Source organism: Melozone crissalis, unplaced genomic scaffold, assembly GCF_028551555.1.
Source record: "Melozone crissalis strain CALT ecotype California unplaced genomic scaffold, PUWL_Pcris_2 ptg000018l_1, whole genome shotgun sequence".
NCBI classification, from domain to species: Eukaryota; Metazoa; Chordata; class Aves; order Passeriformes; family Passerellidae; genus Melozone; species Melozone crissalis.
The window spans coordinates 16802569-16829289 of record NW_026535796.1 but is presented as its reverse complement, the minus strand read 5'-3'; the positions used below and the strand labels follow the sequence as shown (position 1 = coordinate 16829289).

At 41.8% G+C, this 26721-nt stretch overlaps 1 protein-coding gene across 2 annotated transcripts in view; it reads right to left on the bottom strand.

Moving 5' to 3' along the window:
- The window catches only part of TSPAN18 (tetraspanin 18), a 119360-nt gene that overhangs the window by 31829 nt on the left and 60810 nt on the right, over positions 1–26721 (bottom strand). The window lies entirely within an intron of this gene.

Here is a 26721-nt window from a genome sequence, read left to right as displayed (position 1 = left end):
TCAGATGTTCTGCAGAAAAATAAATGAGAGTTAATAAATCCCATAGTCTTGGCATACGTGTTTCTAAATGTTCTCTCCTCCTCCATAAGACATATAATCTAAGTGCTCCAGCAGTCATCAGGTTCCAGGCGCACAAAAGACCCCAAGCACAATTCATACACAGATGACAGGAGCACAGGGACCAAGTGAGATATGAGCCAAGACTCAAAGGCTGGCTCCCAGCTGCTTTTGCTTTCCCAATGGATAACAGATTCTGCATCAATACACACAATGTCATGCTAGTGAGTTTGCTGCTCTCTTAACACCTCATTTTTCTCTCCACCTGAACGTATTTTGAAAGCATGCAGTTCACTGTCCCCTTCTCCTTTCTCTTTTGTCCTTACTCATGGCATGGTAAACATGAAAGACAGCATGGCTGGTTATTGTTAATGCATTTGAAAGTGCAGACCTTTAAAAGGGGGTTATTCTGGAACATGCCACGGTTTTCCTTGTTATTTGCACAGGCAGCTAATGATCATCCTAATAGCTTCTCTCTCTGAAGTCATAATAAGCTTACAAATGAACCCATTCAGCACATATTAAAAAGCAAGGGATGCTCCTTTGATTACAGCCTTTATGGAAATCTCCGAATATTTGTTTTGTTGCTGCACAGCCGCAATTAGGACATGCTGCTGGGAGCCGGCTCAGCTGCCAGAGCAGTGGGGCTTGGAGACACCTCCAGTGCCATAGCAACACCGCCACCTCTCCCAGCATCAGACACGGGGAGCCTGGCAGCCCTTCAGCCCAGGCAAGCGGCTTCAGCTCTCGCAGAAATTAGGAAATAAGAGGTGAATGAAACCCAGCGAAATTGCCTCTGCTGGCAGCCGCGGTTCTGAGGCAGCGCCGACAGCCCCGCATGCAGCTCTCACCGAGGGTCCTGCTGCGCGGTGTGGGGCACACAGCCCTGAGACACGGCTGCACTCCCCACCCTGCGGCCTGGAGCTGTCACACTGCGGGAAAAATGGGCAGCAAGGGCAACATAGGCAGGGGACACCTGAGGAGGCAGGAGCTTTACCTTGCTGAGGTGCCAGTATGGGGGAAACTCGCTTCCATCGCCCCTATAACACTTCCCCCTCCATGACCTCATCCTTCCACATGTGGGAGGGGACCCAAATAACCTTATGGAAATCTCCTTACCACTTAACTGCTCTGAGGTTGATCTAAATCCCACTTATATTGCTGACAGACTTAAACTTCTCCAAAGGGGGGCAGGGGAAGGGGAATTAAAGGATGTAAAAACCTGCAAAATTGGGGTTCTAGTTTTCATTTTGATTTTATCAAGCAATCCACAACAACTAAAAGTTAGAAGACTGTACCTTTTTTCCCCTAAAGGAAACACTATGAACAATATACCCTCTTTCTCAAAATATCCCCATTCCCTGAGCACAGTGCATATGTAAAAGTCTTAAGTGGAGAGACTTGGGGAGTAATTTATTTTTGCAAACAAAATCAGCAGCTTACGTGCTGATGACATGGATCCAGAGGCTTTCAGACAACCTCAGTGGGGTGACTTTCACCCACAAAAAGCATAACATCTCCTCTCACAAAGCTGGGACTCTAAACAAACTGCTTCTACTTTGCCTGAAAGCCAAGACCTTTGTATGGAACAGATATTTTCTAAATCTCCAGGAGACTGGCTGAGGTTAAAGCAGGTCAAACCATGTAATACAGATATCTTTGTGTTGATACTACCCACGGTGCCTATTAGGAAGGCCACAATTGTAAGAAACCTTTTCTTGTCAAGGATATTTAATACAGTGCCAGAGAGTCTCCCCAGGCACTCTTTGTTTTAAGGTTTGTGAGATTTGGGGGGAAAGGATTGAGTCTCTGATTGTGAAGTAGGTTTTTAGCTCTATTGTAACCTAAATAACACATGAGAGCAGCACTGGAAACTTCACTGCCAGCATGGCTTGCAAGAGCCCTGGGTAAAGCCTGGGGCAAAGCCTGGAACATAAAAACTAAACCTAAACTAAAACTAAACCTACACATAAAAACTGGCATGCACTCACAGCGCATCCTAAGGACTCTCTCAAAACTGAAGCAGCAAATGTAACTATGGAGATACTCTGGTTGCTTTACTCAGCCTTCACTTCTATTTTACCCACTGGAAATCAGGACTTACAAACTAAAGACATGAGACCTTTTCTAATTCAAATCAGAAGGGCTGGAACAATTACAAATGTGTCAGTGAATGGTGAAGGCACAAGCTGATCCCATGGCCTTAAACCAGAACAAAAACAATTTGTAGATGGACTGATGAGTACCTTCCTCTTCCCACCCAAAAGAAGCACAAAGCACACTCTGACTCAACTGGGCAATTCTGATTTTGAAAGTCTAGGCAACCTTCTTAGGGAGAACAAAATCAGATCTCTTATGAGGAACAGGACTCCACAGGCTAACTTCCACATCAGTCAGGACTGGGCTGAATTCTGAATGCAAAATCACACCAGTTTTCAGTGGCTGGAGCTCACTATACCCACACTTTGCTATGTCTCTTTTCTATGACTCTTTTCTTGATCAGCATGCACTTTGAAAGAAACACTGCATTTCAGCAAAAAGCCCCATATTTTAAGAGTCTCAAAATGAGGTTTGCAGAGCAAAGAGCCAAAGCAGCCTATATTAAGTCTGAGAAAACATAGGAAACAACAGGATGTTCAAACTATTCTGAGCACAGAGAGACAAGCCTTTGGGGACAATCTCCTGGGCAGGCTGCAGAGTTGCTCTGCATTAAGGACAAGAAAAGTTGTCTCAAGAAACACAGCATTTAACAGCCTCTTCTCCCATCCCTGCAGTCAGCACGGAGAGAAGAATCTTTCTGAAAACATTGTGGAGTCATGCCATGTAAATACATTTGACAATAAATTTTATGACAAATTTCATTACAAGATTTGTGGTTACCATTCCTCATGTCTGATGCACAAACCACCTTGCATCAGAACATTAATACCATTTAAGCCTTAGATTGCTTTCCACATTAGTCTGAAAGCCCTTTATGAAGCTGTGTCCTCTATAAAGCTGATGTGGCTTTGCTCCAGGATACCCAGCAGGTGTCCTGGGCAGCTTCTGTGGTCTCCTGTCTAGTGCTCAAACGACTTTAATATTCCACTTCTGCTAACATCTCTCACAGAAACTCACAGACATTAGCAAGTCATTTCAAGCTGGTGTTCCTCATCCTCCCCCACTGCCTGTATTTAGGATAATTAACAGCAACACTTATCTGTCACCCATGAGGTTTCAGAGATTTAGTTTGGTATCCTATGAGAGTGCCAGGCTGCCTCTACTGAAAACAGGAAAAAATGTACCCAGAAGACAGTATTCAAAATATTGTCATTTTTAGATGAAAACAAGTATTTTGAGTGACTGCTAGTATTTTTAAAAACTGTTCAAGTACAAAAACCCCAGGTGGGGTCCTTCATATGGACCACAAAATGTCAGATGGTTTGTACTCCACGTTCCTCTCAATGTGTTCAAAACTGTAGAAATATACATTTACAGCTGATGTCTCCAAAAATGCTCTCATGCAGCCCTCAAACAGACCATCCCTTTAAGTTTCCTCTACAGGTCATACCAGGAAATTTCTCACTGGGAGATCCCCAAGTCAATGATCTTCTGATGAATACACAGCAAGCTTTGTAATCTTACACTGTCCACAACACAGCTGAGGTCCCACACCAACCAGTACCACCAGGGCCCCCAGACAGTGAGAGGTCACATCACAGGGGTTGAGCATCCTGGTTACATCTGCAGGGCCACTGCCAACTCAGTGCACTTTGAAACTCCATGTCCAGCACCACAGGCACACACCACCCTCCACGCTGTTCCCCATTGAAAACGGTGTGAACCAGCTCTTTCAGGGAGCCAGCAGAGATAGGAGAGTCTTCAGGGCATTTGGGATCAAGGATCAGTGTCCTGGAAGCCCCAGTTGCTACTAAGGCATGGGGACATTTTTGGAAAATGTAGTCCCTCCAGAAGTACCTCAGGAACTAAATTTTTCCAGTCAGCACAGTATCAATCAGGAATTTGAAGCAGGCACTTCCAATAGTCTCATATTCATAGCAAAGAAGCTGCAGTGAAAAACTTCCCCCAGTAAGGGATTAGCTACTTGCACGGCTTGGAAAAACAGATTTGTTCTTACATCTTTTGGGTGAAGCACAATAATCTGAATACAGGATGCATTAACGTAAATCAGCCTTCCAGTATTTCTGTTTATTTGCACCAGCCTCCTCCAGCTCTGAGCCCATTCTTAACCTCCATCCTTTCAAGCTGTGCACCCAGGTGCTCTAGAGATGAGTGCAGTGTTACTCTGATGAGATGGAAGATGAAGTACCAGAGATGCACAGAGAAATATGAGAGGCAGGAGATGTGCTTAGGGATCTATCATTTTGATAGGCTGAGCTCCTTTTCTGAGCCTGCACACTCCCTATGGGCCAGGGGAAAGCAGGTGATGATGCTGGCCCACTGTGGAAAACCCTGCAGAATAGCTTTGACTCCGTTTGTCCTTCACCAGTTTCGCTGTTTAAATGCTGCAACTCATTGGAGCAGAGCACTCCCCAGCAGCAGAGCCAAGTTCTCCCCTTTCAGCCCCTTGAACCCCAAAGAGTGAGCACACAGAGATGTGCAACCTTTCCCCAAAGTTTTGCAGCTGCTGACACAAGCATGGGCTCACCTTGCCCTGACTGACTGGACTGTCCCCACTCCTCTCCTCCAAGCAGAGGCTTGTCTGTATTTCTCTTCCTCATCCATTCCACTGCTTCAAATTTTGAGAGGCTCGATTTTACCTTTTATTTCCTAAGTTTCCCTCTCTTCTGCAATGCATGGTGGTGACAGTGTTAGCCATGTATCATTACCATATTTCAATACCATATTAATCTTTTTTGTCATCTGATTTTTGCATATGAGTTGTCATTTGGAAAATCTGATTTTGCTCAGAAGTATCCAAACAAATCTGTGAGTCAAAAAGAATGAGAGAACAAAAGCAAGTGCCAAGTAAGCTTCCATTTAAGCACTTTATGTATCCTGTATGAAATACCAGCTCCTAAAATTCATTTTGTTGGTGAGATGACATCTCATATAATATGCTATCTTTCCATTATGTCAGGGTCACACTGCTCAGGTGTCTCAGCTAATACTTATCTGCAGCTTTCCCTGCTATCCTGGGAAGATTACAAATAAATTAGGTGACTCCAAAGTATTTTGGAGTAAAAGCCAGGATATTTTTCTGATAAAAAACTGCGGTCAGAGGTAACTACACTCTATCAGTACCAACCCAGGGAATTCATTTCTGTAAATCAATGAAATACTGCTAAATCTATATCAAACACCCAGAATAATGATTTTGTCACTACTTAAACTTTGCTTTTGGCTCAGTGAATCTGAAATTAGTCCTTTCAATTGGACTATTATTTGGTCCAGAGATTTTTTAAAAAAAAAATTCATTCTAGGATGGGATATTCCTGTAATGTCAGATTTCATTCAGCCATTTAATAAAAAAAAATTATTACACTGGTGGGTATGGTATAAGCTGCTAACCTACAAAATAAACTGATTTTAATTAAGGCACAGATGTGCAAGGTTTTGGCTGGAGACTTTAAATATCTGCTTCAAGAAGTATGATACATTTATATGAGTCATAGGCAAGATAGGGAGGAATTTACTTTACACATTCATTTTTTTAAGGATTGAAAATGCAGGATTCAGTTCATGAAGGCAGCTTTAAGTTACCACCTGTGGTTACTACCCCAGCTTTGCTTAGAGACCTGCATTTTCCAGCCTAGCTGTAGTGACTCTGATATAAACAAGGGAATTCGCCTGGGGCAAAGGGTGCTTAACCTCGATGGGTTTGACAATATCTCCAGTCAGACTGTGTTTCATTTTCCCAACCACACAAGCAGGCCACGGCCTCATCAGGGAAGCAGCTTATGCTCCAAGCAAGGACACATTTTTCTAGCTGAAATAAAGTGATATGTCATGACTCTGTTCCCTTTACAGCATCAGTTTCTTTCCTACTGTACCTAAAGGCTTAGTGAGCAATTTAATAGAAACTTTATAATGTGAGTGCTTTTCTCCTTTTTAAAGATGATGTATCTATCCTTTTTGTTAGAAGATCTAAATGGAAGTACACCAGAAAAAAATTATTCTTTCCCAAAAACTGGAGTAAGCCATATTGTAGTACGGATATTGCTACTTTAACTGTGCAGCTAAGAGTTTATTTAGCAACCCTGCATAACATAGCATAAGGTTTCTTAGCATCTGCCCACTTCATACAATGTACAAGAGCTCCTAAATCAATGAGCTTACTCCAAACTCTGAAGAAAAATACCGTCAGCCTTTTACCAAAGCCTTTTTGCTCCCCTGTTTTAAATATAGCCACTTTAGGCTTTACATGGCCACTAAAAAAAGTCCATGTAGGTCTGACCTGTGAACACATTACTTTACATATTAAAGAAAATGGCATTAATTACAAAGCTGAACAGATTCTGTGACCAACAAAACGTGAAACAGGCTCTTATAATTACACAGTTGGAAAAATAGCTAGAAACATTAAGAAAATACACAAAAATAGCTAAAATCAAAATCTACTAACCTTTCCGCAGCTCATCCTCCAGGTAAACATGAGTGGAGACCAAGTTCCCACTCAGCCCCAGAAGTCAGGTGCCTTGTCTGAGCCCCAGATGAGCCCCAGGTGGGAGTGGGATCCTCAGCCAGCACTCACAATGGGCACTTACTGCAAAAGGGCAAATGTGGCACCTGGGCCAAGCACAGATGTGCTTATGCTTGGAACTGCTTCAGATACACTTAATGTATCAAAAGTGAGAAAGCCACCAAGCTGGAAAGCTGGGGTAACGCTGCTTTATGGCTTTTCTCTTAAGAACACACTGCGCCCATTAACACCTGTAACATGTTTCCTTAGAACAGTAAGCTCTACTGAAACCCAAGTGACCTTTTAAGGATGTTCAGGGTACCTTACATTGACATCTATCCAATGTACCTTTTACAGGGCACCATCCTGCAGGAAGGCAGCCATTGGCATTTTTATTGGCTAACTGAGAAATGTAGTGTCGTTAGTTCAGAAGGAGAGAAATTTGTCCATGCTTTTGTGTTTATTTTTAGTATTATGCAATACACCAGGGAAGGATGGGATATTTTTTGTCAAGGACATACCACAACTTATCCTTTCTCTTCTCAAAGCTCTAATGTTATTTTCCAAATCAGTTGATAGCATACCAGTCAATCTAGCGATAGGAACTTCTTCCTAGATGCTCCAGCCAGCAACTACCTGGGAGCTACAGGTTGTAGGTAATAAGATTGCAACTATGCAGCATTCAAGTGGCACTACACTGGCAACCCCAGAACTATGTGATAGATTGTCTAGAAAAAAATGCACTTTTTGCCTAGTACACTACCTGAGATCACCACATTTGTCCATGGCAAAGGAAATGGACCGCAGAGGAGCACACCCTACCCTAATGAGTGACACCACCCAAGGTGGGCTCAGGGCACTCAGGGAGAGTTACCAAGTCAGGTTTCCAGTCAGTTCTGAAAAGACAGCTTCCATGAGGACACTCACCTGCTGGGCAGAGATTAGCAGCAGGGAAGTGCCATCATTCCCAACAGCAGGGTAATGAGACAGCCTCTACATTTTGCAGCCTCAATTCTTCAGTAACACTGGTTTTCAAAATACCAAAGGTACTGGGTGCAAGGAGAAGGTGTTTACTGCTTCAAACAATAGCACAGCGATAGGAGCTTTACAGACCTTGGATATTGCATGACCTACTCAAGCACTCGGGCCCTGAGCTCTTTGTCACAAGGTCTCTGTTCAGAACAAAGCCAAGTCCTTTCAGCTCCACTTAAGTGCCTCTACTAGCCTTCATTAAAAGGATAGTAAAAGGGGCAACAAATGGTTTGCTAATAAAGACTGATTCTGAGGTGCACTATGAATGGAGGAGAGGTAGCATAATTACATTAGTAAAGGTAACTGGGGTCACTGGCACATTGTTGTTCGCTCTTTAATTTAAGCAAAAATAGTGTAAGGTGGCCATAATTGGAGAGAGAGAGAAAAAAAAAAGACAGGAGAAACTGTTCTGCTTTTGGATGAGTCTGACTGCATGATTATAGGATGCTGGTTATGTCTAAGAGGGAGCTACTGAATATTTAACCTTAGAAATGGAAGCCTGGTTGTCTCTTGTCCTGTTAACATCCACACATATCTTCCATTAGCTCTAATTAGGGCTAACAGGGTGTTCACTAAGTATCTCCATAATTAATGCTAATAGTAGTTACAGGCAAACGTTGATAGAAGATGAAATGCCAAGGTTCTTCTCCAGGGTTAAATGCTCAGCAGCCTGTCTGTCTCTCATTTCCATTTCCTCCAGTAACAGCTCTTTAATCAATCCACGGATCCCAGACAGCCTTGCACACCCAGTCTTGCAGCAAGAGACACGTGCAGCCATAAGTAACAGCACATGCTGTTATTTATACAAAATATAAACACAGACACACAATACCTGACACATATTAGGCTGGTTCATGTCCCTGTGCTCACCACCCTACAGATATTCCAGCAACATACTAACAGCGCAGACTGACACAACCCTTTTTCCTACAAGATGCCCAGGCTTCACAGGGAAGTAATATTATTTCTATCATATATTAAGAAAAGTAATTTCTAATTAACAAACCAAAGAGCAAGCAGATCATAGAAGCACCTCAATTACCCTTATTAATGTCATTATGCCACCTTTAGTTGATAGACTATACTATATTCCCAAATCAGACGTTATTAACAAACCATTACATTTATGAATGAGAACAGAACAATTATCAGCCCTAATCAGAACAGCTATAATCATGCACCTTCTATTGTGCTTCTGGGTCAAGCCCTGAGCAGTAGTTCATTGAAAAAGTGTTAGCAGACTGCTTCCAGCCAGGGACCATTTGCTAGCACAAAGTCTCACTCTCTGCTCTCCTATCCCATCATAAGTGGAGAATATTCATCAAACATGCAATTCTGTGGCTGAGTAGATTTATAAACTGCCTTTAGTTGGGAATGTATTTATAAGGCCTCAGGGAACCAGGGGAGTACTCTGTTGTTTCCCTCAGGAGCTGCAGATACTATTTGTAGAAACCTTAGGATGTTGAAGTCCTTGCCAGAGATGTCTCAAAGAGGCAAAAAGCATCAGAAGAGGAGTGATGGGACAGCCTGTGCTGGCAGCCAGGAAGAGAGGAAGGAGCAGGACAGCATCCCACTGGAGCTGGCTGTTGGAGCCAGATGAGGAGCTGTGCTTGTGGAAAATGTGACTCAGGCATCTGAGCCCTCCCTGTGCCCCAGTGCTGGCTGTCACTGTCCTCCTGCACTTTGGGGCAGCTCCAGAAAAAAACACCACATGCAGACATGAGTCCCACAGAAAGGAATAGGTGCTCTCTATAGGGTGAGGAAATAAACCAATTTGTATATTTATCAACCCACCTCTACTGGTCCCATGTTACATTAAAGAGGAGACGGCTCCCACGACTCATCTTAAATCAGAACTGGAAATGTTTGGCTTTGCTATGTGAAAACAAACTTTTTTTGCCTGCTTTGTTTTCTGCCCCGGGGAATTAGTGACTCAAGCAGGATGCTGAGGACTCAGGGGGATTTATTTTTCATCATGTTTAGGGAGGTTTTTCTTCTACTAGGCATGCGGGCTTATTAGTGCAGCTTCACGGCATTTAAAGTACTTTTATTTAAAGTACTAGACTTTAAATAAATTATTTTTCCCCTCTATTTTTTCTTCATAGGTTTGTGAGGGGAGCCTGGGGAAGTTATTGTTCAGGAAAGCAGGGGATACGAAGCACAGAAGGCACTATCTGAGCTCTCTGCAATGGGGTCAGAGCCAGCCCCCTTTGTGATGCATCCCCCTTTGCCACAACTTTCTCAGCACTTCTAACAAGGGGAGGATCTCCCACAATCCCCAGGACAGGTCCCACTCTGGGCACCCTCACATTGCTCTTTTTGTGGCACTCAGTCCCTGTACCACATCCTTCCTCTTCTGGTTCCACATTTCACCCACTCTTCGCTGACAGTACATCCATGACTTGCACTGAAGCACCCACTTCACTGCTGGATGCTCAGACTAAGAAACTTTGTGAAAGAGGAAAGTGTCAGTAGGGTAAAAACCTTCCCATTTTCTTGGCCAGGTCTGATTTACCAGAAATACCTTGCTGTATCCACACAACTTTTCTCAGAAAAGGAACATAGAATATTCTTTTCCAGAGCTAGAGGACCAGCAAATAGTTTAGCTATAGGCAATCTGACCAAACATAGAATGTTTCTTCCCAAATAATGAGTTGCTTTCAATATATTTTGAATATTCATTATATGCATTATGATATGCAATCACCCAAAACAGAGGAAATATATTTAACAGTAGCAGGACCAAGAGTGTCCAGAGCTCTGTATTACCTGTTACAACACTGGTCCCTTTTCCAGCCTGCTCATACTCTTGGCATGTAGAAATGCACAGTGAAAAAGAATATGTACTCAGTAAAAGTAACACTTGTAAAATTGTATTTTAAAATCAGAATGTTGTAAAGCAGCAGCTACAAAATGAGCTGGAATCCTAAGCAATGACTTGTCTAGACATTTTTATAAGAGTTGCAGTGAATGTTGAGTGAGTGTTCAAGGAAATCTGAGTTGATTGAAACATCTGACTACTCTGTGTTTTAACTGCATGGCTGGTGCTGCTTCAGCGTCTTGCCAGCAGGATGAGAAGGATATTAAAATAGGAGGGTTTCAAGAAAAGTGAGAGGATAGTTCATCTCCTCTTCATTATTACTTAGTGAGAATGTTCTCTGATTGTGTTGGATATCCAGTTAATTTTATCCAGGTCTCTGCAAAGCACAAACCCACATTGGCAATACAGGTAGCACAGAGAGATGAACCATGTCTGAATGAATTTGTTCTCTCTGGATTTTTCTTTCTTTTTTTCTCAACACAAACAGAAACAATTGAAAAAGGTTTGAACTGAATATTTTCTGTAAGACAGCTTAGCCAGAAGCTGAAAACACAATCTCTGAGATGCATTTTCTAATTTGAATTCTTTGTATTTTTGCATTCTGATGCCTACTCACTTTCACCTATCATTCTGCATGATGGAATATCATGGACTTCCTGAGAGCTTGTTGCATCTTCCAGACGAAGCCTAAGTCTGAGCTGAGAATTTCTTTCTGGTTTGGAAGAGACATTTACTGCTTGGATTTGTTTTAAAACTCAAACCCAGGAATTTTGTGATATTTTTGTGCATCTAGGATGGAACTTCTAATCAAAACAAGACAGACTGTTAGAAATAGCCAGAGGTGTGGTCAATGGGGCAGGAATGTGGGAGACAGAAGATTCAGGTTGACATTCCTGGTCTTCCCAGTTCTCACCAGGGAACACAAGCAACCAGGCTATTGAGCTAAAATTAGATGAAAAACACACCTTTTCTGCACAACCCTAACTTACAGAAGTTGCAATGTACTACACAGATTAAAGTTCCTTATCTTTCAAGTCTGGTACTCTCCTTGCTCAAAAGGCCACTTGGAATTCCATTGTGTACAAGTTAGGAAGCATTTGGGGAATTTAGGATGAACAATAGTAACACAGTGAATAGTATATAAAAGAACTAACTAGTTAGATCTTAGCATCTTATACAGACCACTCTGCCCAGACATTGGGAGTTATTCTCCAACTCCAATGCACTGACAAATCCATGCTATAAGGGACAGAAACAAAACCAGCTGCAGACCTACTGATATACCAGAAAAAGCAGAGCATTTCTCCAGGGGCATGGAGCCCAAGTATCCCCTCAGAACTTCACACCAGGATAACAGCGCCATTTTTTACCCTACCAGATCCCCTCAGAACTTCACACCAGGATAACAGTGTCATTTTGTGCCCTACCAGATCAGCCTGTCTCTGGCAAAGCCCCGTGTCTGTGCACCCCTTTACTGTCCCACTGCAGTGGGGTCAGTGCTGGGGCTCTCCTCCCACTGCCCAGCCTCAGCTCCCTTTGCAGGGAAAAGGCACATGAGGACCAAAGTAACCACTGAAGTCATCTACATCCAGGAGCCACAAAGATATATTTATTTTCTTCCTCTCTCTAAAATAAAATAAACCCCAATTATAATCATCCTAACCATAACACTTCAGTTTGCAAACACTCTCAAAGCTGCAGTAGGCAATAAATCAGACATGTCACTTCCAGCAATTCATCTCTGGAGTTGGTTGCTACATGGCTGTAATATATAAAGAGGCTTTTTCCTGGTGATCCTCAGAGCCAAGATTCTTTTTGCTGGCTCTTCTTTAAACAAACACTCCTGTAAATTGCAGTTGAATTTAAATTTATCATTCAATCCTAATTATTTTCCTCTAATCAGTGGTTTGAGGGTGACTTTGGTTCTGTTAGGCTGATACATTGTCATACTCATTAAAAAAATTAATTTATTTAAGCCAACTCCAAATGTATGCATATGATATCTCTGCTGCAAACTCATCATTGCCACATAAGTCACACTGAAGGCAACCAAGACCTTTTGTTTTCAGGAAAATTGTCTCAAAAGAACAACAATAAAAATCAATAAGAGACAAAAGAAACTTCTGCAATGCCATGAAAGACCAGCAAAATGCACTGAGGCTCTGTCAAAACACAGCTGTAACATCCCATCCCTTCCACATCACTCAGAAGGATACGAGAGAATTTTCAAAAAAGCAACAGAACATGAAGGTTTATACATCTTTGATGTCCCACAGCTGGAGGGAAAGACAGCAGTTTACTAATCCTGTACCATTTCCCTTTCATTAGTTAAGGTTTTCAGTTTTGGATGGTGCTAAATTTAGAAGGAGAGGTTAATTGTTTAACCTTAGAAAAATAATTATGCTTCTTTTGGTGCTGCCTTAAAAAAAAATCATCTTTTTAGTTGCCCAAAGAATTTAAAGCTCAATGCAATGGTGAACTCTTTAGTGGAGACTGTACCTGATTCACTAAACAAAAAATCTGAGACTAGACTACAAGTTTTTATAGATTTTGGACCTGCCTGCCTATGCTGTGGGGAAAACAACCTCCCAACACTTATTTAAAACAAAACTTGAAATCAGGTTTGGGTTTTTTTATTTCTGTTTTGTTTTGGGGTTTTATTTTAAATCCAGTGTTTCAATACTGCACATGTACAATTTAATTTCTATTCCAGTTACTACTGTTATTTGGCTGGAAGAAGAGGGGGTGTGCCATACCTAAGTCTAGTTTGGAACTTTCAAAAAATTTTTCAATCAGAATTTCTTGCACTTCTTTAACTATCTGTCCTCCTACATGTTGTGATCTGTGGGGTTTTTTTTCCCCAGTAGAGGTGGTTGAGTAGTGATAATTCCTTACACTCTCAACAAAACTGGTGTTCAGCCCAGCCTTGTCAGTCACACAGATCTGTGTACAGAGGTAAGAATTTCAACCTCCATTCTGGTCACCGTTTTTTGCAAATTAATTGATACTAATATAGTTCCCAAAAATGTTAATCCACTCTTGACTTCAGCAGGAACCAGAGTGAACATTCACTCCTCCCATTTCAATTTTCCAGATATCACACAGGCCTTTCATATATTTTCTCTAGTTCTAAAAATAGAAATCAGGGAGGAGAAAGGGGTGTGGTTTCCATTTTAAACAGAAATATTTATATGGTGTAAAGTGCTTAATCCAACAGGTTGTTGGGATATTAATACTAAAATTTGATTAGGAGATGGAATTTTCTTGAGCATATTTTCTAGTTAGCATATACTTGGGTTACCTAAGTAAATAATAGGTAAAACATATAAGAAATTTATTTATGAAGATGGGAGGAAGAGAGCAATAAACAATTCATATGACAAAACCCCTGTACCAAAGTATAGCAGTTTAATGCCTAACTTCACCTTCAGTAGAGAGAAAAGGGTTTCTCATTTCTACCTACAATAGATACTAGCCTTCTGTGAATAGCTATTTACTGACAATCAGTGGCTTTGTGTGCATATCTGCATACATATATATGTATGTATGTATATATATATATTTATACACACACACACAGAGCCAAGACAAAGCACATTCACCTTCAGCCCAGCTTTTCAACAATTGCCTCACAAGGAATCTCAGTGAGCCCCATCTCTCATCCTCTGACACCCTTCATGCATGTGTAAATAGAAACACAAAGTGTGGACTGCAGCCTCAGAACAATGCGCTTGTGTCGTCAATCATCTGCACTCGTTTTGCAGACATGCAAATACCTTCATAAATAAGATTTTCTAAAGACCTAGGAAAAACTGCTCCACATTTCCTGACCTTCTACTGTTTGTCTTGAAAACCCTTCAGGTTTTCAGACTTCGAACAGTTTTGTTTCTAATATTACTTCAAAGTTTGGTGCTGTCCTCCTTCAGCAATGAAGACGAGCCAATCTTTCATGTGACTTTGCTCAGGTGTTCATCTCCCTGCCACAGGCACTTCATTACACTAATTTGTTTTCACATATTAAAGTAGATCAGGTAGTACATATTCATAGATCAGGTAGTATTCCTGTCATGGAAATTGACTGTACTTTGAGCAAGAGGACCCTGATCCATTATTTGACATCTTTCATGCTCTCTCAGTCTAAAGGTTAATTACCACTACTGACACAGTTCCTAAGTGCTGTTTGAAATAGCACAATGCTCTACAGATGTATACAGCAAAACCCATTGCAATATGAAATAGCCCAAATTTAAACTAGCTGAGCTTAAAAATTATTTTTGGTTTCTCTCAGTCAGTGAAGTTTATAGACATTTACCCATGTGCCAAACAACAGGTCATCCTCCTATCAATAAGCTTTCATGTGCTCAGCAAAGGAGAGGAGGTTTTTGCCCTACAGTCAGCATAGTCCCCTCTGAACACAAGAATAATGCATGACTTGGCCAGTCACTGTCACCAAGCAGTGATGTGTATGAGCTGCAAAGAGCATTTTCATGTTTAAGATGAAATCATTTATTTTTAAATATTCAGCAGTCAGTGCCTTCTTCGTATTATACTCACAGGGTCTCAAGTCACAGGCTGTGATTCCGTGTTGCCAGGGAGGCTACTTGTCAGCAGCTGTAGTGTGAGCAGCAGCAGGAGGCTCAGAACAAGCATGTGAAATAAAGTGCACACGCCACAGACAGCACAGTGGCTGCTTTGCTAAGTGGCACCAAGCGCTTCACCCTGCGGGAGCCCTCAGATCTCTGCGCCGAGCAGCTGGGCTGCACTTTCCTCCTATCGATAATAATGATAAATAATAACAACAGCAGCAAAGTAAAGGGAAGCTCTGAGCTTACACACTGCATCAGGTGGACTTTGTGCTCCTGCTTCCAAGCGCACAGGGATTACTTTGCCCACCTCTCCCCCCACGACCTCGCTTTTGCAGGGGTGGCTGGGGGGCTGAGATGCAGGACTGCCCTGTCTCCAGGCAACAGGCAACCCTGAGGCTCTGCAAACCTCTGCAGTGCACAACAGGAGAAGCTGGGACAGGTGCCTCCCCAGACTTCATGGAGTGTGGGATAGAAAGAGCTTTTTACAGTTCCAAATAATAAAGGCAGAGAGTAAAACAAGCTGCCAAACTACTTTCTGACAATGAAAGCATGTTCCAAGGTCTCCCTGGGGCTGCCTGGTCTCCCTGGGGCTGCCTGCTTTCCCAGCACTGCTCACTGGGAAGATATAAAACATACTGTGACCTTCTCTTTTCTTTCTCAGTGCTCTGTATGTTCTCACCTAGGTACACCTCTTCCTCCTGCAGGAATTTTCCAGATTAACTAGCCACCTTATTGGCAGCTGTCTCAATTCCTGGAGCCATGTTTTGACCCTACCAGTGTCATGATTAATGGACATGCACCCACATTACCAGGCTTCAGAGATGGTTTGTGGGAGGAAAAGATCAGCTGAGAACAGATGATTCATCAATCCTTATATTCACAAGGAGTTCTTCATCAGTAAAGGGATAAACTTCTGGGCCAGAGAGATATGTGGGAGTATGTACACCGACTCCAGCGGCATTCAGATTTCATACACAGTGCCTTGGGCAGCTTTACTCATAATGCACTGTTCCACTCAGCCTCCAGCTTCAGCTGATGTTGACAGAGACTGGGACAGTCTGATGAAGATTTCATACTTGAGGAAAGACCAAAGAACAACATGAGCTAAGTTATAGACAAACCTGGTCCCCAAGCATCTTCAATTCTCAGATAATCTACAGGCTTCTGATATTCAAAACATGAACTGCAGAGGATGAAGCTATTTGAAAAAGAACTGGAAATATGCTCAGAGAGCTTCTGTAGTGTTCAGCTGCCTTTCAAACAATTCTTCAACCTGCCATATGGACATTATGTAATTGCAAAATATACAGGGAAGAATGGTCATGAATAAAAAAGGTATGACAAATTACTGCATGAAAATAATCTGATCCAAACCAGGATTAATTCAAAGAAACCTTGTGTCTAGGATGAAAAAGGGGTCACAATGGCCCTTTCCTACCTTACTTGATGCTGTGTCAGCATTTGAGGTTCTTAGCCATAAACATAATTTGTGACACAATAACACTGCACAGCAAACACAACAGGTAGCCTAACCTTCCTCATCATCACAGCACTAATACACTGTCCAGTCAGGATTTTTACTTTCATTCACCATGACTAGAAACATTAAACAAACACTACCCCCAGAGCTGTATGAAAAGATAAAATCAGGAGCACTCTTCAGAGCTTGGGAATTCTCATGACTCCTGCTGCAATCTCAGCTCCTTGCCCATAGCTTTCCTTCTCTCTTACCAACTTTTACAGCCTCACTGTCTTGGCAAATAGCTTATTTTCCTTCTAGCACTGACAGCTGTTATTGTAGGAGACAGCACAGTATAAAGTTACTCATTAAGGGAGGTAAAGAACTACCTCCCTTCAACTCCAGTTGAACTTTGGGGAAAAATAAGTACAGTCCTTCTTTTCTCCTTTGTGAGCAATGGCATGGAACATCAGAAAATAATGGCCTAAGTGCACTTTGTACAGATGTCCTCGAGGAGATTAACTCAGGGCATGCCATTCCCATCCTTTGCAGTTCAGGGTGTGGCTTCCCAGCCAGCTACACCAATTTTACAGCAGTTTGCTTAAATCAGAAGGGTGAGGTGGAACCTGTGTACCAGGTAGGTGTCCTGGATTTCAATCTGAGTTTACCCGCTGACAGAGGAAGGGCAAAGCTTTCTAGCTTTTAAATCAGATAAGCTTTCCCCCCCACAGTCTTATGTTCATAAAGACTATCTTGAACCACGTAAATCTTTTTTACAGCTTTTCCCTTTCCCAACATGTCCATTTTGCAACACTGCCTCAGCTAAAGCAAGAAGAGTTGCAGCAAAGAATCTGGAGGAATGGTAAATGGAAGGACAGAAGGATAAATAAAGGGGAAGGACAGTGATGTGGCACCACTGTAAAGCTGAAGCTCAGGGGTGCTTTCTGAGACAAGATGTGCTCCAGGTCAGAGGTGACAGCAAAGATCCAAGGGGACAACTTCATCTTCCATTAGGAAACCACTGAGGTCTTCAGAGCACACTCAGCAAAGCACTGCCACCACTGTCTTCTTGAGGACCTACAACTTAAAATACCCATTTAAGTGCTCTGGAGAAAATACTCCAGATGCTTTCACCCACTGCAAACCCAACTCTTCTGCCTGGTGCTGTTTTGTGCAAATCGATCCCTCATTCAGAAATTAAAAACAAAATGAGCAGCACTGAAAGACACATCAGAGGAGCTCTGATGGAGAAGAAGCCCAGAGTGATGCTGATTGATGACTCCCAGAATGCCTTTCCCTGAAGCAATAATGAAGTACGTGCCTGGGACAGCAGCCCTGAGCACTGCATGGAAACACTTGAACAGCTCGCCTGCACCCACAGACCTCCCTGCCTGAGGACCACATCTAAAACAGTTCTGCAAAGCACTACTGCCAGGGTCTCTCCTGAAAAAAAACAAACATTCCCTTCCCTTCCATCCTCCTCCCCTTTAAATCAAGCTCAAACTCCAAATCTGGGGGCACCTCTACTGTGTGTATAATGGTATCCGTCCAACATTCCTCAGTAACAGAACCATTTGGAATGGGGAGGGGAGTGCTGCTCATCCTGGGCAGGCACAGTACAAGGGATACAGGGAAGATAAACAATGCCCTTTTGGGGGTTCCAAACAGAGCCTACTGCTGCTGCTGAAGGCAGTTATGTTAATCCTCAGCTGCAAGTCACCGGGACACAATAAAAGAGAATTAGCAAAGAAAACATTTAATGATAACAATGAGCATTCATGCCTTATTCCTTGACCTACAGCTGAGAGTATTCAGTAATTCAGAGGTGGATGAGAAATTAGGAACAGGAAAACCTAGAGCAGTCTCCCTGCCACTAAGAGTGACAAATGCAACTCATCAGCAGAACGAAGAGTAATGCCTAAATCATCATTTTCCTGCCAGACAAGCCCCAAACTCTTTCAGAAATGGGGCACAAAAAGAAATTTTATATCATAAAAAAACCAACCAAATGAAAATTACTCTACATCAGTATACTCAGAAGGAACATAGCAAGATGATCAAAAGATTCTGGTTTTTGGACGACAAAAAGAGAAAAAATAAAAGGCCAAACCAGATGGGAAGAATTGCTTCAGTTTGAACTGGTAAAGATTTTTTCTAAAACAAAAATAATACAAAGGCATTCCTTCACATTAATTCCCCAAAGTTTTTTTGAATCTAAGATGAAATTTTAGTTTTTACATTTTCTAACTTAAAAATCACCAACTACCCCAAACAAAATACCATCAATATTAAAAAGATCTGCTTCCGCATTTCTAAAAAAAAATTGCATTAAAAAATCTGGAAGTAAATATTTTAATGTTAGCAAATATATATATATATATATATATATATATATATATATATGTAGCCCTACTATTGATTGAATATATTTACTTAATTTTAACTTGATTTTATGAGGATGTATGGTCTCTGAGAAGATTCTTGGATATAAAAGTTTGTGCAATTTTTGTCTTTCATAAAAATTGTCTACTACAGAGATGTGATTCGCACACTTGATATGCACAGCTGATTTTCTATTCACAGGAAAAGAACCATCATAACACTAGACTTTTCATCAATTGTCATTACTACTGATCAATAGAAAAAAACACAGAGCAAAAGACCAAGATCCCAAGGAGCTCAGGCAGCACTTTGAGATTGGCTTTGTACATCTAACATTCAGGACTACTGAGTACCCCTGGGGATTTATATTGCTAGTCCTAAACATCTGGATTTACATTTAGTTAATTTGCACTTTTCCAAATTAGTTCTTTTCCAACTATATCTTGAAAAAAGAAAAACAAAAAACCAAAAAACAGAAAACATTTCATCACTGCTTTTTAGAAGTCACCAACACTTATCCGCATTTCCTGAGATGATTTGTGGAATATACACAACTTTTTCCACCGTGTGGTCACACTAAGTCTCCAGGAGAATCAGAGCTTTGCTGTACTGATCTTCAGGTATTTTAAACAACCATAAATTGTGCTCATGTGAGTAGTCTGTACTTACAGTCTTTACTTTGAACACTGGCTTTTGGCAGAAGGGCCCAGAATAGCAGAATGCCAACTCCTGGTTCCAATCAGTTCAGAGAGACTTTGGCCTTCAGTGCTGCTACCAGATAGCATACAGAACTGGGAGATGGAAAGGGAAATGGAAAAGCAAAGGCAGTCCTGGCAAATAACTGCACTTTCCAGTAACGTGATCCATACATGAATCCAACTCACAGGCCAATAATTGTGATAAACTTATAGCTCCATTCTGAGAGCTGAGCGCTTTAGTATGGGGGGAAAAAAAGAACAAACTCTTTCCTTCTTGTTAACTGAATCCTTGTGGGAGAAATAAGTTAAGGCTGGGGATATTATTTTTAGCTTTCTTGGAATGTACTCTTGGATACACTTTGCAGCCAGAAATGTTATAAATGGTCCAGGTCAGTTTGAGGAGTCAGTGACAAATTCTGCCTTGCCAAACATGTTCTCTGTACTGCACTGGGTCTCCATCTTTCCCTCTCTAGCACAGAAAGGTGCTACCTAGACAGCAGCAAGAATGCCCAAGTGTGACAACCCTGCTGCAGAGCATGGGGAAACCAGTGGGTTGGATGGCCACAAACTCTAATATCCTGTCATTAACAGTCACCAGGGAAAAGTGCCAGAAACAGTTCAAGGTGGCAATCACATAAGGCCAGTTCACAGGAAAAGCTTCCTCCCAGCCTCCTGTGCTCAGGGGCTGGCTCCTGCCATGCTGCAGGGAGGGACTAAGCCTGTTAATGCTCCTAGATACTTTAAAATGTCAAGACAGTGCTACAAGTCCATCTGAAAATTAGCACCTCGTTAGTGACTGGGCATTTGAAAATAAACCTTTCACAGATGATTAAAAAAGGAATTTTATGTTGCTTAAATATACTTTGAAATATATATTTGTACATGCTGCTGGAGGTGTTGGCCCACTCATTCGTGTGCTCTGCTCCATGCTTTTGGGACAGGAACAGCTGCAGACATGTTCAGCTCTAGACCTCTGTGTGCTGGGCACAGGAAGCTAAAATACAGGCAGAGCACTGCCTTTATGACCCCCTCCATCTCATCCAGCCACAAAATGCCTGCATACCCTCTCCCCCTCAGCTCTGCTGACCCTTTCTTCTGAGGAGAACAGCCCTGAATGTCCAGCACAAGCATGTCCAAGGCTGCTCCTATTTTTTTATCTGCCAACAGCTGTCAACAAATGTAATGTCTGCCAAGGACGCAACTCTCATCCATCAGAAGGTAACCGGAGCATGAGTCATCTTACTAAGGACAAACCAGACATTAGATTATCATTATTTTTACTGTGCACAAGCCTGGCCAGCAGCTGACCTGTGTGTAGGCTCCTCTCTCAAAAGAGCTCTCAAGATTTTGACTAAATAGATGCATCAATGCAAGCAAGAAAGAAACCTCAGCTTTAAAACAGGTCAGGGCACTTGATAGAAATAATAACCTTTTTCATGCTCTGCAAGTTTAAAAATCAACTAGTTTTCAATTTATTGTCTTTTTAATGTAAGCTGAATAGAATTTTTTGATATGCAGTTTTACAAGGGAGGAAAGGGAATTTCTGGATAAGTTCTTTAATATTTTCTTCCCGTTCCTGTTTTGCCACAGAAAGGAAGAACAACAGGGGAAAACAGGAAGATAAACCTTCCAGCAGTAAAACTTTTTCATCATCAGATTGCTATGAAGAGGAATGCAAAGTTCCACAAAGCTAGTTTCTACACAAAAGAAAATACATTTCCTACAAGAAAAATCTTATCAGCTATTTTACCGTCTTTACATAGATGAGGAAGGAAGGCAGAGAGGAATCAAGCTACTTCCCACTGTCAGTATGCAGTCTAGGCACAGAGCTAATAATTGAAAGCAAAATTCCCCGAAACCACTTCACTACTTAGAGTGTAATACTATCCTTATTACTGATTTTAGTAGTTATCACCTTTCACTGATCCCAGCTCTTACTCATAAGCCCAAGAATAAAAGCTTCAAATACATGCACATATACCCCTCTTATGTATCTGTTTCCTGAGAAGTCTCTACAGTGAGAGAATAGTTCTGGCAGCTTTTAAACTAAGTCCCCAGCTTTACTCAATAATTTTCAAAATGCATAAATCAAAAGTGACTGTACTTTTGTAGGTCTCAAAATAAGCAATGCAAAGCCTTCACTGCCGTTCTCAGGGACACCCTATCTCAGCCACTCCACCCAGGACATGGCACAACAGTGAAAGGCAGCTCTGCTTTCCTGTCCTGTCACATTGGGTTGACCTCATTTTTCCCTTCACAAAGCACTTTACCCATGACAGAGTTAGTCAAACAAGCTTTAAATTACTCTGTAGCATTCGATGTAAGTGACAGGAGCTGTTAGAGATATATTTCTAATGACAATTTATTTCCTCTTCAATCATGGTCATTTCCAGGTTACACAAGCTCCCAACTTCATAGGGAAACAGCATAGCCCAAACCAGTCCCCACATGCCTCACTGTTAGCATCAGAAGGATTATCTCCCAAGTTCCTGGGACAATATCTCCTAAAAGGTCAACCCACTGCTGGCAGAATCAGCTGTAGTGACATTTGAGTCCTCTAGAGCCATTAGAGACAGAAGTGGCAAACCCATGCCACACTGTCAGCAGCCACTTACAGCCTGATGAGCACCTCCTGCAGCAGAAGAGCTGAAACCTCCCTCTGTCCCAGCCGAGACCACAAGCTCTGCTCCTCAGAGAAGGTGCTCGGGATGCATGGCTGACCTGGCACTCACCCTCGATGCTCCTCTCTCCCCGCTTAGCGCGCACAGTGCTAGCAGGCTGCCACCAAAACACCTGGCCTGGGAGCTTGCAGGGAGCTTGGAACAGGAGCGTCCCATTTATCTGTGCAGAGCGAACTCAGACGTCCCACGCCAGCCATGTACATGTCAGAAGCCATTTGCCGCTTCACTGCTAATTTGAGAACCGAGCACACGGGGCATGGCATCGTTCCACACCGCTCACTGTGATGGCTCCTCTTGATACCACCGTGGACAGCATTTAGGAGGCACCAAATTGCCTTTCGTGAAGAGAAAGCTATGTGAGCTTATTCCCCTGCTTACCAAGCTCAGAGTAAAGTAAAGCCCAGAAGGCTTCCCCAGCTTTATCTGTAGTATAAATACAATTTAGGATAGAGGAAGGTTTTCTTGGAGACTAATTTTGTAGGTATTGGAGAGTAACACAGCTTCTCCAAACAATTTAATTCACAGTCAAAAGAAAAATCAAAGAAAATTAGAATTTCTCAGTATGATATCCAATTCTTTTGGTCAATGCAGCCTCCATTTACAGGCTTATATAAAAATTCTGAACCTTTAAAAAGTTCTTCCTCCATTCTCACAAAATTGCAGTTTCTTTAGAAGCTCTAAAACTGTTCCACATTTTAATAAGGAAAAAAAATGTATATTGTCACTTCACACACTGATAATCATCATAATAATATTGAACTATTAATATTATGCCCAAAAATGTGTTTATAGAAACTATTTTCCCTTTTTCCACTTCTTTAATCACACCTCAGCAAAACACATATTGAGTATTGTGACATAATTGTGGTAAATGAACCTCAAAATTTGTTGCTTCTTCTAAGAAGGAGTTGGGTTTTTTCTACTTTAATTTTTAACAAGTTTGAAACATAATCAGTTGTTAAACATATTTTTATGGGGACAATCAGCAGAGCATCACAAGGAACCAGAAGTGATAGCAACCATAGAAAGCACAACTAAAAACTGCATTTCAATTCAAGAGATTACAAGAGAATGCAAAAGGAAGAGTGCCCAAATCTTATGCTCACATGCACAAGCACACACTCATTCCTCTCCAAGATTTATCTGTTTCCCAGCTCCCAAACCTATGCTTTTCCCACCCCAGGATCTGCCTCTGCTTTCTGGAGTCAGGGGACTCGGCCTTTTTTGTGCTCATGTTGCTCCAGCTGTTCCTTTGTAGAGGTTGCTAAGTGGATGTGTTTGAAGTCAGAAGCAGGCAGCTTCTGCTCATCAACAAGTGACAGTTGCACCAGGAAAAAATCCCAAACTTGAGGAGTCCTTTCCCTGAGCTGGTGCATGTTTAGACTGACCCGTGCTACCCACAGAACTTCACCCCTGAAATACTGCTAGTCTCAGCCTGGCTTCCTGTGGCTCAAGGATTTCACCTGCCTGCTGGGATATCAGGCTGTGCTCATCCCCAGCAGTGGGATCGGCCTTCCAACAGAGAGCAAGCTGCTGGCCCAAACTGGGGCATGCCACCCGCTCACCACTCCAGCTGCAAACATGTATGAATATGAAGGGAGATTGTGAATGAAAAGGGGTGCAGAGGGGTGCTCTCTGCCTCTGTCCCATGGCCTGAGCATCCTCTTAAGCAAGAAAAAGAAGGCAAGAAAACAAACATCATTATTACTCATTGTTACTGAGTTAAAAATGCGGGAAAATGCAACATACTCTCCTCCTGTCATAGTAGTTGGACCTCATCATTTGCCATTTTGCTGCTTTGCCTCATCACCTGAACTGAGATAACAAAATCTTTTGCACACCCAAGATGCTACACCATGTGCACCATGAGCTACCATGTGTACTTTCCTTTTGCCTAGAGCTTGCATCAAAACAGAACAACTTTCAGCAAGAGGGGAAGAAAAAGTAACTGTAAGAAATCGATTTTTAGAAAGAATGTAACATTATGCCATTTTCCTTATATGGCCACTGGTATCCCATGAAGAGGCACAAACAATAGCCAGCTTGGCAGGGGGTGGAGTAAGAAGAAGACTTGGGGGGAAAAAATTATATATATATATATATTCCCTGCTGGCCCTCACCCTCCATTTCCTCTTGAATTTCTTTGTGACTGCACTGAAAGGGGTCAATAGCTCCCAGCTTGAGAAATGCCGTTTTGAAAGGACTATCACCAGCATCTGTATTTAAAGCATGCCTTTTACCTCACAGCCCTCCAGCTAATGCAAAGCTTTTAAAAGACAAGCGCAAGATAAACTTTCAGGGTAAAGAAAAAGCGAAAGGGAGAGGAGGAACAGTGCCCATCTGCCTTGGGCTTACTGACACTTTCACTGGAATAAAGCTTGCCTGGCAAAGCAGGGACAGGCAACATAAGCTGCAGATGATCCAGAGTGCCACGGATCATTACCCCCAGCTTTAGTCTCCACCTCCCCATGCTTTAAAGCACATTATGAAACCACGTGAAGCAGCCAAGCACTACATTGGAAAAGAGTTTCAAGTAATTAAAAACAATGGGAAGATTAGAGCAGTACTCATCATTGAGCATATCAAAGCTTCAAAATCTTCAGCGTGTAAGAATTTTGTATCTGACAAACACAGGCAACTTAGTCAGATTTTAATAAGTTTAATTAACTTATCTTGATAATGAAAGATTGCACCAGTGGCTAAGTGGCTAACATTATATTTAGGCTTTCTGTTTGAAGAAATACTCCAGAAAAGCAATGGCATTTTAGAGCCAGGATTTATTGAGAGGGAGGAGGAACAGGACTGTAACCTCCTTCTTTGAGTGCCAGAGGACAGAGCCCATGTGGAAGGCTGGCACACGCCCAGTTTTTCAGGACCCCCAGGCTCCATTTCACATTGAAACCTCATTCAAACATCCAATGGCAATTAAATTGCAGTTGCTTTTTCTATTAGGATGTTGTTTTTAAATCACTTTGGAAGTGGATGAATCCACACAAGGAATTTGTACAGCTCAGCTGTTGCTGTAGTCTCCAGGTGTAACCCGGTCATCTGCATTCCAGCATGCATCTGTCTTAGAAACTAACTGTTCTCCCTAATAAAACTTTTCCAAATATGAGGAAGAAAACCCAGATGAAATGTCACAGAAAGATGCTCTACTTTGTATTAACTAAATACAACCAGGTATGGTTTTCCATTTCAAATTTATTTGACTGTATCTGATTATTTAACTGGAGCCTTTCAGTAAACATTAGAAGAAGCCCACATCATTCATCTAAGACAAGCCTGAAATTCACAGATGGAAAGGTGCAGTAGTACCTCCAGCAGCACCACACACAGCAAAAAGGAATTTCATCCTACCAAATTGTCTGGGAGAAAAGCCAAAGAGACCAGAGAATGCTCCAGAAGCACAGAAGTAAATTGCCTCTGCGAGTCTCTAGCACTGGCAGCATATGAGTTTGCATTTCACTTTAGCTCCCAATCATGTTATCTTTCTCACAGGCATTCAAATACATTAGCCTGTACCTTATCAGATCCTGAATTACGACTGTAGAAAAGCTCCTAAGTCTGAGAAATGTAGTTCAGAGACATTTATGGGGCTGTAATGAGTACTGACAGATAAGCCACACTCATGCAAACACACTTGCAACTGATGTCTGGTTTAACACAATACAGCCCTAAGCCTTCAAAATATAGCCTAGGAAACAGAATCCCCCCATCACCTACTACTAATTGCATCTGCAGCGGTCAGGGGTTGAAAGAGAAGTAAGCAGATTAATTCTATTAGTCTGTGCAACAGTATCCCAAGGGGACAAGGGAAAATCCCATCATTTAAATCAGGGCTGGTAGACGCTGCTGGGAACGATGTTACATACTAGTAGGGGATTAAGAGTTTGGACTAAAGGGCCTAATTTTTTCTAGATCTGGTTTCCATGAGTCATAGCAATTAGAACTGCAAGGTTTTTGTGCTTGTTTTTTTCCACTTACAGATGACCTGATACATCTTTCCAAGTTGAAAACAACATTATTAAATTAATTTCTTACTAAACCCTTTATCCACAACATACATTCCTGTGTTCCTTTTTCTTAAAAAGTTTTCTGTTTAAATTAAGGTATTTTCAATACAAAATTAGTTTAGAATACAAAATCTAAGTATTACTTTATTAATCCCTCATATGTCAAATTTTTCTTTTTTCAGCACATTCCTCTCACGCTTTTAACCTATATTTATCTCAACCATATGGGCAGTCTTGATCCTCTGAAAGTACATTTTTGCTGAGAAACGTTCCCCATGCTGTAAATACATTGTAAGCTTTCATCCCTGCAGACGTGGCAGGCAGTGGTGACAAAGCCCTTCTTGAGCCAAATGAAGGGAAAAAGTAATTT